This window comes from Patagioenas fasciata, chromosome 2 (genome assembly GCF_037038585.1).
Source record: "Patagioenas fasciata isolate bPatFas1 chromosome 2, bPatFas1.hap1, whole genome shotgun sequence".
Taxonomy (NCBI): Eukaryota; Metazoa; Chordata; class Aves; order Columbiformes; family Columbidae; genus Patagioenas; species Patagioenas fasciata.
In genome coordinates, this window is record NC_092521.1 from 68,177,242 (window position 1) to 68,190,494 (window position 13,253).

Genomic DNA, 13,253 nt, shown 5'->3' on the forward strand with positions numbered 1-13,253 from the left:
TACAACTATGGTAAAGTAGTGGAGCTTACAATGACATTTATAAAGTATGGAAAGTGTTCCAAAATACTGTAATGAAATAATAACTTAGCATTCTGGTGTGGTAGTTTTTGTTTTCTTTTGTTAAGTGCCAGCTAGTGTTGTTGAATGACAACACCTTGAATCTCTTATTTTACCATACTTTCCTCTTTTAAACACATGCAACGTTATAGAATAGAAAAAGGCTCTCTTTCAAAAAAAAAAAAAAAGAAAGAAATTTGACTTCTGAGGATTCCCAGTAAAAGAACTGCAGGTTCACATTTGAAACAAAACTAAAAAGCCTTTTTTAAACACAGGTGACAAATAAGAACAATCTCCACTGATTAATCCAAAAACATGTCAGCCACAATTCAGATCTCAGCTGGTGTGATATCTAAGGAGTATCCTATTCACTGAAAAATACATGTACTGCACATGAATTTCTATTCAATGTAATACTCTCATTTCAAGCTTGATTACCAACTTCATGATTATCAACTCCATGAGTCCATGGTGGACTTCAGTGAAAAAAAGAGGAAGGTTATATTATTTTGTCTGAACACAGCTGTATTTTGTGATGTATTCAGGGTTTATGCTAAAAATTAATGATCTACAGAGAATATTCTGTTAAACCAATTTTCTGTTTGTAAATCTTAGTATCTAATAAAAAATATCAGTTGAGAGGATCACATGAATTAAATAGAAGTGAAAAGAAAAGTTATTTTCAGTTAAGGATATAAAAAGGTAGTAGAAATCATAGTTTGCAGAATTACCTCAGTTATGGTAAACACAGGATAATTAAAAAACAGAACAAAACCAGCCAAACAAACAAAACTAAAACAAAAACCCCATTTCATTTTATATTAAATGTTATAGCAGGAGTAAGATTTTTTTTTTCTTACAACTAAGTGACATTCAAACTCCACAGTAATTTTTAAAATCAGTCTTTAATTTAGAGTAAAACAGTGATTTTTTTAATACAGAAAGACAGACTACAATTAGCCAATTAAAGGTGGTGGGCCAGACAGCTTTAATTTGCTCATGAAACTAGGTACAGAGACAGAATGAAAAATTAGAAAGGCAACTCCAAAGCTGAAAATTGTCCCACAGTGGAAGACACCACAGTCAAGTGTAACAGTTTTGAGCGTAGCTGTTCCTTTCAAAGCAGCAGTGACGTATCTTCATACACTAAAATAAATATATGGTCTTCTTAGCTGCAAAATGTCTTTTAGTGCTCTAGGCTCTTACATAAGGAAAGGAGCTCTTTTTATTTACATCTGAAGGTGCACAACGTCTGGAGCATCTCGAGTGCAATTTATATGTCTTAAGGATAAAAAGACTTTATGCTGCTGGTAAACTGAAAGTAATTCCATTAGCTCAAGTGGTTTGCATCAGCAGAATGAGAAATGCTCTCACCATCAGTGGATTTTGTAACAGATGAGGTGAAAGCAAGGTATGATGTGGTTTTCTGTCTTAAAACACATTTCTGTTTTGCTGGATTTCTACCAATGCTCTCTGATGAACCTTTGTCAACCATGTAAATGTTAGAATTGCAGCAATGAAGCAAACAATTTTTGTCTTCATCAGTGTACAGAAATATGGTACCATTTAAACTTATCAAGGAAACATTCCTCATTCTCCCACTCTCTGAAACCATACTGTAACAACATTCAGCAGCCGTTCTGCTGCTTTAATCTTGGTTCTGCAGTCTCATTTTCAAAATGGGCCTCCTGTGAATTCAATTAAAAAGTCAGTCTAAATCCTTCCCTTCACATACAATATTCCATAGCACAGGTTATGGAAGAAACATAAACTGTAAATGCAAAATAACAAAATAATTAACATATGCATTGTCAGTCAATACATTACCATAGTATTCTAACAGTATCTCATAAATGTAACAACAACGTAACAACAACTTCATAGCCTAACACATCGTACCAAGTTTTCAGCTTGTATGTGTTACTAGAGCTGTATTATGGTCAAGAGAAATGCATTTAGAATAATTGGCCCATCAGATGGACTTTTCTCTAAAATAGTATACATGCAATAGACATTATTCTTGGCATATATCTATAATACAACATGTTAATTAGGATAAGATTCGTTATTAATAAATACCTCAGTAGACTCCTACAATCCTATTAGGTTTGGTTCTCTGTTGTAATTTTTCTTGCAAAAAACAGCAGTGGAATTGATCCCTTGCCTGTGATCTGAGATGGAGGTCTTACACAGATGTGTTATGTGCTTGTATTTATGATCTCTGACTGCCCCAGAGACAGCACAGCTGTAAGGAATGAAGGTTGTCATGAAGTCATGAACCATTGCTCCTTCCCTTCTGAATACTACTGCACTGCACAAATCCAAATTAAATTTCGCTGCTCCATATTCTCTCCTTCACTCATCCAATTTCACTAGTTCAGCACAACAAAAAATGCCAAAAGAAGCTCATGTTAGGAAGCCTTGACCAGACAATGCAATGACTGACTGTTTTTTTGGCCATCTTCTGTCCAAGTTTTGGAAAAATACATTATGAGTTACTACTGATTTTAACTTCTCTTTCTTTAATGAATGCTAATTTGACCACAATGTTAAATAATTTGTGTGTGCAGATTTTTGAGCTCTTCAAAATCTCTATCTGAAAGCAGAAAGTCAGGTCTTGGAACAAAACCTTCAAAAGGACTCTTCTAAGAGGCAGAAGTAGAGAGACAGAAGCTGTTCCAGCATGACTGGGTGTACACAGTATGGAAAACTGGAGCCAGAACTGTTACAAGTGGTTACAGCTAATTCAGGACTTGGTGTTAGAAAATTATGAAAAAAGAGAGTAGGTTTAATTAGCTTAACACAGCTAGTTTCGCCCTTCCCTCATCTGAGGCCTACACCCTCATTAGAAAATTAAATTGGTTTGTGTCCCTTACAGAGGTTATATTTTGTTGGATTCCTCCAAAACCAAAAATATTAATAGAATGAACATTCATCATTCCTAGACCATTCTCATTCTCACATTCTAGTTTTCAGCTTGCTTTTATATGTATGTGTGAATGACCTGCCCAAATATTCTGCTGAATACAAACTAATAAACTGCACTAATATTTGCATACCATATGCTCACTAAGGGCTTAATTACACTTTATTCCACAAACAAGTATTTTTAAAAAAATTAACTTATGTCAGCTAATTATTTTTCCTGACTTATTTATGTTTTCATTTTGCTTCATTTTTAATTTATATAAGACCTCTTTGTGGCCTTGTTTCATTTTCCAAAGAATGATAATAACTGAGGCTTTAATACCTCAAGCACTTGGGCACATCCTTTATCCATCTGAGTAGTCATCAAAGATTTCTATGAACAAAGTGAGGAAAGTTACACATGAGCATAAATTGTTCCAGTTTTGATGCTGAAATATACCCATACACTATACATATTTCATAAACTACACCCTGCAAAAACTGGAGCTTAACCAGAAAAAAGCCTCCACCATAGCAATCTCAAATTACATGTTTGGCAGGATCGACAGACGTACATGACTCTTCTTCCTTTCACATTCCACATAGTCTTTTAGGATGTGTTCTCACATAGTCATAAGGGTCCTTAATAAACACACGAATGCATGCTTCATATACTCCAAATATTGATTGGAAGATAAAATTTGATATACATATAGCTGCTCACCAGAATGAGAGTGTCCCTGAGTGGAAGAGTATCAAACAGTCAACCTCATCAGGCCCTCAGGACATGCAAGTATTGCAGAATCACTCGTATGGTTCAATAAGCATACTGACAGATCATTTCAGATAATGTAATTTCTCTAAAAAACATGGCCCTGGGACTCACAGGACACTCACAAAGAAGTTAAGGACAAGTAAAGTTAGTACGTTTTTAATTTATTTATTTTTTTTTAATCACATAGAAGGATGTTTCATGTGAAATTTCTTCCACATTTAATATACAAAAATTTCACAGGGAGTACAGTTCTCATCCTGAAAGTCACAAGAGGCAGAGCGGGTTCTGGATGGCCAAGACAGCTTTTTGGATTACAGTATCTTGATACCAAAACTCTCCAACAGGTACATCACAATACTGGAATCCAAGGATATGCTTACTGCTTTTGTAGAGACAACTGGAAGAACCCAGGAACACGTTTCTCAAAAGAGCTTGCAATTCCACACAGGCTGTCCAAGCACACCCAGGATTCTGCATAGATACTTGCCAGCTGAAATCCATAGGAAATATGAAAGTAATTTGGCTTCAGTAATCTGAGATTCAAAATCGTCTTTGGAGTCCTGTGTACCTCTTGCCCTCTTCTACCATTATCCAGTATTGTTGGCAAATCCAGAAAGCCAAAGAAGTGGGCTGGAAGAACCTTAAGCAGGCATCTACTGGTCATCTCCATACCCATGTCACTATCTACTGTAGCTATCTCATTTGTTTTAAGGAGCCCCATATAAGGAAAAAGGATGGTATTTTGTTGGAGTAGATAGGGATTGTTGTTTGCAAAATACATAAAGTTTCTTCTTTTTTTCATCACTGATAAAGGCAAGACATTAAGAATGACACCTAAAAGGAAGTATAATGAAGACCTAGAATTGACAACCTGGGAATATAGGGAGATCTCCCAGGATGGGTTAGACAAATAGCTGTGGCAACAACATTGATGGGACTGATCATCTCAGTGCAGAAACTGGAACAGAAGATCTGCTGAGGATTCAGCTTTTATACAGATCTATGTAGAGACCATAACCTACACCAAATCTTTTCTCAGTCTTTCTTATTGTGATGACAGAAAACAGGGATGATGTTCTGGATCTTTCTTACTGCTGTATAAACCCATTTGCTTTTGTCTCATCCAGCTGGACAGCAATTTGTCCGCTTCTCTTTACAGCAGTCTTTTGCATACCTCACCTTATTATTATGTTTTTCCATCTTCTCTTCTTCATCTTAAATAACCCTGATTACATCAGCCTTCCTTTTTCAGCTTGTTTTCTCACCTCATCATTCTTGTCTTTGTCCTTTCTATTCACTGTAATTGACTTTCAACCTCTTTCTGTGTAGCATCCAGAGATGATTACAAGGCTCAAGGACCTTACATTTTCCCAAAGTAAAACATCACTTCATGCATCTTGCAGTTATAATTCTGTTTACCTTCTCTCAGTGTGCTGCTTGCAGTCCCAGGATCCTTTTCCCTTGTGCTATAGTTTCAGAATCTCTTGGAGCATTTTCTACAGAAAAGACATCTACTCTGTGTTATGAGCTTGAACAGCTGATGACACTCAACTAGATATAAAACCTTCCTACCTGAAAACTGGAAGGGTTTCATATTAGATTTTTCAATTTGCTCAGATTTTTCTGAATTTTATGCTTATCATTAAACTTATTCACAGCCTGTCAGCTAAATATTTTTTATGTAAGGAGCTTATTCCCTTTTTTGAAAACCAATCCATTAATTAATGTATTGAATAAAAATTGGACTCAGCATAGGTCTCTGTAGAACCCTGATTCTGTCACTAAACCATAAATGACTGCTCTTCAGTACTTTTTTATCACTGTTTTACACTTTTTCTTTTAGCGAAAGATTTAAGTGTATTTTTTCAGTATATTGGAATACAATTTATTTTACGTAATACCTTTAGTATGAACTTTCTCCTAGATCACCTGGAAGAACTTTATGCAAAGCAGAGCCTGCATTGAACTTAGCAGAAAAAAAAAAAAAAAAAGGTGTAAAGATAGTGTTTAAAGCACTGTCACACCTGGTGACAAAAAAAAAAAAAAAAAGGATACAGAACATAAAATATTTCTTTCTGCCAAGTTTATTTAATTTCCAATCTGTAAAAATAAGGAAAAGGGAAGCTTATGAGGCAGAGAAGTTTAAGGTGCTCCAAAGGCTAGACACTCTCTAAAGAAGTATGTTTGTTGTATTGTGATAAAGAGTAAAGAACAGGCAGGCACTGAAACTAGCCAAAGAGAGAGAAGACAAAGATAAGAGGTTTGAATTTCTCCTTTGTGCCTGATTGAGCACAGGATATGCAAAGAAGCTAATTGCAGCTCTTAGATTATGGAATCTATTCAGGACCTACTGAAGTTAAAGCTTTACAGCTGTAAGAAATACACTAATCAAAGGATGCTCACCACAGGGCAGGGATTTTAGCTGTTGTACTTCTCACTGGTGGTTGTAGTAAAACGGTGACTGGCCAAATGCTAGGGACTGATTGCTCAGTATGGCTGCTGCCTCTGTAGAGCAGATGAGGAGACATTCTGGTTCCCAAACCCAAGACAGGCTAGAACACCTCTGCAGAGATTTAAAGCAAGTGCTGATACACATTAGGAAGCCCAAACACTTCTAGGCTCAATGAAGCACCTGTAATGGATTCTCCCACTTGGGCCTGGGACTTCTTCACATAATACTGCCGGAACAACCCACCAGGAAAAAATCCCTAGGAGAAGCCCATGGGAGAGGAGAATTCCTTCATACAGGCACAGTGGAAGGAAAGGCTGCAATAGTTGTTATAGTAATACTAAGAAAGGATTGAGAGGTGTGGAAGGTCTGGCAGAAGCAGGACATCAACCTGGAGTCTAGAAGGCACATTCTACATAAAGCAGTCTGAAACATCTCCATGTTTGACCCTTAGGAGGACTGACACATTACAGAAGATATGTGAAAGAGAAATCTCATGTTCTGCCTTTTTTAGCACAGGATAAGCACACAAGAATAACAGCAAGTTGCAGAGAGACATAGTAGGACCAAAGCAAACTATCTAGAGAGCAGTGAGTGCAGGGTGTGCTTCAGTGTGTGCTAGAGCTGTGCTTTAATTCTCTCTACACACTCTTTATGGACCCTGAGCAGGAAACTCTGCACTATAAATTTGACTTCATGAGTCTTGCACCAGTACATGTGCTGCAGAGCCTTTTCTAGATGAAGTCACTACTGACTTACTGTGTGTCTGTGGTCTGATAACACATGGGCAGAGATTATCCAAGTGTGCCCAGCCATTTACAGTGATTGCTAGCTAGAACTTCATTGCTAACCCTTTTTCTGATTATAGCTTTTCTTTCCACAGACAATTTTATTTTTCTTTCCTTTGAACACCGGAGCCTTTCATTTCTGAAATGTCAAATCTTTCCTTTTGCTTCATTTGATCAAAACAAACATGCAGATTTCCAAATTGAATAGTTTAATCTAGACACAGTTCAGCTTATTAGAAATTGTCTGTACCTGTTTCACATATTAAAAAAAAAAGAGCTTTTCTGACCATGTCTGCTACTGTTATGAATGAATACTAGGCAATATTTCAATGATTCTGATAGTAACCTGCAATGCTGTTTATATATCTTCTTCTGTGGTGAGGACATCTAACCCCTAATTTCCATGAACTGGGTAGTTTAACACCTTCAGACTGTGACTAAAGATCTTTAACTTTTTATTTTCAGTCAGCTTTAGAAAACTGATGTGTGTTGGCTTATTACCTGGTCTTCTTATTGACTCTCCAGATGCTGACCTTCTGTTACTGCAAGTGCTCTTCTCCTCTGTAAAGTCCTCCTGAACTGCTGAATCAATTGAAATAAACTCATTAGATTTTTGTTTTGATGTATGCATTATGCAGGTACTTAACTTCATGTGCCATTAAAATCTTTTTATTCACACTCTTTTTGTTGTCATTGTACTTAAAATACTTAGTTGATGAAGACCTGCTTTATGAGCAGTTCTCACTCTAAGGTTGAAGCATGCAATGGCTCTCTTGTTATGCATTCTTTCCTTTTTTTTTTTTTTCTGATCCTTGAAAACAATTCTAACCCTTTCTGGATTTCCTTTAATTGCATGACATCTCTTCTCAAGTCTACAGAATATACTGTAATTCTTCGTTTCTCTTTTCATCAGCAAAACAGAAGCCAAAGTAGAGCAGTAAGGAAAAAGCTGGAATAAATGAATGAAGTGTTTTGTGGATATATAATGTTCTATATGTTACCATTTTCCAAAATGCACTCCAGGTATGGGGAGTGCAGTGAGCCTGAATCAAGCTGTAATTTGTCACACTATGCATTGAAGTTCTAATAAAATGATACAAAATTTGTTTAAAGGCATAAGAAACAGAAGAAAAGGATGAATACAGTAAACAATCAAAAGTTAATGGAAGAAATAAAACCTTTGAGCCCCAGAGAGTTTATTTGGAGCAGCAAGAGGGAGGTGAGAATGGAGAAGAACAAAAGATAAATAGAAGATTGCAAGAGGGAAGGAAAATGGTGCTCTGCTTTCATTGGGAATACTTAAATGGTTCACAAGATGAGCAGAGCATTAGGATATGAAAACCTAAAGGGCAATATAATCCCAAAGGGGAGAACCAGTTTCAAAGAAGGTTTATTAAAACTTAGCTTGCTTTGCATAATGTCAGAAAAAGAAATACAGTGAAACTCTAACCTTTTTTCCTTTTCAACTTTCAGTTTCTTTCCACTCATTTTTTTTTCTCTATGATCTCTTTCTCTACCCTGTAGCTTTACTCAAGCTTTCTGTTTATAACCTTTAGAATACTTTCATGAGCATATGCTATAATTCTCTTCCCTTTTCTTTATCTCCTTGTTCCTACAAGCTGGCTTGAATAAAGAAGTCATTATCAGCAAGCCCACAATGGGTCCAGACATCCACATTCAAGATGTTGTATAGATGATATATTGATCAGTCCTCAATGAGTAATAGCGTTCTAATGAAAAGAGCTTACAGAAGTTAATGTATCTGCTCATGCAAACCACAAATGAAGCATTCTGTGGCACAAAGGGTCTGGCCCTGTGAATTATAATTACTCCCTACAACAATAAAAGTCAGGAGTGGTTTTATTTATTTACCACAATCAATGATAGTCTGTGGGCTACACATTGAAAACTCGTTTTACAAACCAGCACCCAGACCATTTGCTTTTTCTCTGTCCATTGGGAATTAACCCTTCAGCTGCCACTGTCAATCCTGAGGTAGATATCCTTACAGAAATGGAAAGACTGCATTTTGTTCCTGTGTTGTTCAGGTTAAGAAAAACAACTACAGGCATTTGGAGAGGAGTAGCCACATCTGACTGCTCCTAGTAGAGACAGCATATATTAAAGCAGGGTGAGTATATAAAGAGAAAGACTTCTGCTCTACATGAACTACTTGGGGAGTCCCTGGTTGGAGAACTGCACCACAGTGCTGTGTCATGCAATTTTCCACAGACTGATGAGAGTCTTTTTAATGCTTTGGAATCTCTTCTTCTGCCCTCAAAGAAATGTACAGTAGAACAAATACAATCTATGTTAACACATTCAGTATGTATCCAAGGAAAGCAAAAGGAGCACCATTTCACTTGCTAATTAAATTGCAGAAAAAAAAAAAAAAAAATCTGTTGACTTCTAAGCTAAAGCAGAATATACCTGCCACTGTATTTCAGTAGAAGAGCAAAGATCAACAAACAAAACAAAACAAATATAATTATGCTACTTATAAAATCACATTCTGCATGTAGAATACTGCTCTGTCACCTTCTCAAAAAATATTCAAAGCCAGACACTAGGAAACTCAGAGTAGGCCAATGTGGGTGATCAAAAGTGAGAAGTATTTTCCCTTCAAAGAATAACTTTAAAGAAAGGACTGGTCAGCCTTGAAAAGAGATGCTAAGGTAGAATGAAAGAACAATACAGGTCCATAAAATCCATGTGTGCCTCACAGAAGATAAAAACAGAATACCCATTCACTGTTTCTCCTGATACAATATGTAGGTGACATAAATATGACTAGACAATGGAAAACAAACAAATGGAGATATTTTTCCACACAGAAACCAGTATTGTTCATTGACTCAGGATGCTACAGATGTTAGAAGTTCATGTGATTTCAAGAGACATCTGAGCAAATTTCATGGAAGAGAACTCCCTCAAGATCTCTTTCTCAGGAAACTAAACCACAAATCACAAGAAAATGGGAAAGTTTCTGCAGGAAGTATCATTAAATTATGTTTTTACACATATATCCTGGCCTCTAAGACTGGCCGCTGCCATTTAAGTTTGGCCACAGCCTGGGTAAGTGAGCTAGGTATACTGATTATGTTAAAACCAGCCACTGACCCATAAAACAAACCATTATATTACACAACCAACCAATTTGCTGAAAAGCAAATTAAAAGAGGTTTTTTTTTTTTTTCAATGCTTTCACTGTAACTCAAATCAACACATGTCCATGTCATGGAAACATTGTCTGATGAAAAGCCTCATTTCCTGACAGAGGACTATAACATTGCGTTTGCTTACATGCACTAATCTGTTGTCTGTGTCCCTCATATTTCTACTGCTTCTTAATGTTAAACTGCACAGACTTGTAGTTTCCTAGGCTTGAAGCACCTACCATGCTGAAGAAACAAAGAACTCACTTCATGAGATGCCAGAATGATATGCAGTAAGCTTTTAATTGGCATGGGAGGCCTTTGAAGAGAAGTGAAGTCTCCAGAATTTCTGTCAAAAACACAAATTACCTTCTAAGAGTCCAGGGCTAAAATCTGCACTGATAGGAAAAGAAAGGTGCTATCCCTTGAATCCTAAATAATCTGGGTTCTGAATTAATTATATCTTTCCAAAGCTTAACCATAAATAAGAGGCATCATCTTTTTTTTTCCTTTCTTTTCTGTTCCCTGCTGTGTGTGTACATGTGTCCTTCTAAAGTCCTGGTAAATCTCTCCGATTAAGGGTAAGATTAATATAGAAGAATTAAACTCTTAAGATCAAAAAGAAAAGATATTTAACTTTTACCAACAAGAAATTGTTACTAGCAAGCATTCTTTGAGTGAAAGAAAGACACTTTGGGTGCAAAGAACTGTTTAACTGAAAATATGAACATCTTTTTCCTTAAATGAATAATCTTCAAATGGAAACATTTTATTTTTACATTTATTTCCACTTTAATCCTATTGCTTTCCTGCCTCAATTGCTGCCTTCTTATATAGAGTAAAATCTTACATTGTGGTTTTGTGTTATTTCCATTCTTCATATAGGTCCTACATGAAAAGTTATGAAAGAAAAATATATTTTAAAAATATATGGCACTATTTGCCTTGTACTCTTTTACGACATGTGGGGCCACACAGCATATTGTGAAATAATTTCAGTAGTATTAGAGTGAAATTTATATTCTTTTTCCCTGATACTTACCATCCAAAAAAAGAGACTTGTTAATCCACTAATGGCATTTTCATATTTATTATTAGTATTATTGTTTCACAGCTGGATCATTAATAGATACTGGAGACCATTTTGCATAGACATTCATTAAGAAAGTGTATGTTCTATATACAGTGATAGGTAGGTGCAAAGGATTACAACACTAAATGCAAGATAGAACATTGATGCAATCTGACTTTAATATTCTGTTGGCTTACAGGCAAAAAGATTGGTTTTCCCCAACCTCCATAAGAATTCTACAGCTGAGCCACAAATACATCAACAGGATGATGTTTTTCAGAGACACAGATTTTGTTCTTACTTCTTTCCGTAAATCTGGAGACATTTTCACAGAATTCAGTGACATTACCTGAATTTCCTACCCCATAAAGAGAAAAAAAAAATATATTGCAAATAAAAACATCTCTACTTCTTTTTAAACATTTCAGTGTAAACTTCACAATAAAAACTTCACAATATAATTCTGAAAAGCACATTAGCAATAACTGTATTTTTTATTCTTGTTTGCATCTTTACAATTCTATCTGGCAGTAAGCTTTTCTATTCAATCCTGTAATTCAGACGGTAACATGCATGCTACAACGTAGGCAAATGTTGTAGTACACCAAGATCTGAGAAAGCATCACTGAGATTTCAGAAGATACAAGATTCACTTCTCAGATATTGCTGTGACAACAGTGCCAGAGCTGAAGGAATCTTGTGTGTTTCTTCTATATTTTTATATGCGAATTTCCCTTCTGAATATACTGTCATATCACCGATATCAGCAGGTTGATTTGATGGTTTCATTAGGTTTGAGAGACAATCACATTGGAAAGGAATTGTAAAATATGTGTAAGGTTTATGCAAGGTCTTCCATAAGAGCCTGGATTTAATTTGTTTATGGAAAGGGAGCAAATGAGAGTTACTGAAAGTCAGCCTGATTTTTAGGCTTTAGGTCTAAGGTCTGCAACTGAGTTGCACTAGAATTAAATTAAGAAATTAAAACAAACAACAGGAGATTCTTCAGACATACCGATAATAAGAGAATAGAAAAGAAACAAGAACAGTATATGGAAAGGATGGGACTGAGACTAAAAAGAAGGAAAGGTAGAATAACTAAATAAATATATTAATAATGGAGGGAATGTGAGCATAAGATTAACTTTGTTTCAGAACACCCTAGCGACGATCAATGGGCAAAAGTCTAGCAGAAAAGAGAGCTGACCATTTCTCTGGTTTCTTGACACCCAATGAACAATTACAAAGTATATTATATACATAATTTAGAATATACAATAAATTTGCTATCTAAGATTTTGCAGATAAAGTACTGATAGCGGATAGAAAATATATAGAACAAAAATTTACTTCCTATTTGAGGAAATATTTTCATTTTTTTATATTCTTTGTCGATCTCCAGGATCAGATATAAAAGATTAGAATCTTGTGGTGTGCTTGTTTGGCAATATACTGTATACTACCACTCCTAAGAACAGATCAATAGCCTAAAACATCACCATCCCCTATAATTCCAGGCAACTACATCTTTATAATTCCATTTTTAAATTTTCCTACACTTGACTTAAAAGCAGTTTGGTCTCCTTCCTACTTTTTTTCCAATAGTAAGGCTGTTCCAAACCTTTACTCTTCTGATATCTACAGACCTACTTCCTAGCTTAAATGTCTCAGACACCCATTTTATCTTCCTTCAGGTTTGTCCTTCAGTTTTCCTATCTCTCTCATGTTTATTACTACAAAGTGTTTACAAAGATCAATTTTATTTCTTCTTTGATAGTAAGCAAACCAGCCTCTTTTATTCTCCCATTGTGAAACGACTTCATATTCTTGATCATTCCAGAATATCCTCTTTCCACACATTAGTTTCCATCCCTTTTTCTCCATCAGTTACCAAAATTTGCAGTGTACTCTACAGGAGATCACAGCAGGGACTTTGCACAATGGCATTCCCAATGAGGCAGAACCTTTCAGGGCTTCCAGGCCTGTCAGACTCCCTGTGTGAGATTCATTTGAGTATTTCAGAGCTAGATATTGTTGGCTGCAGTTACAG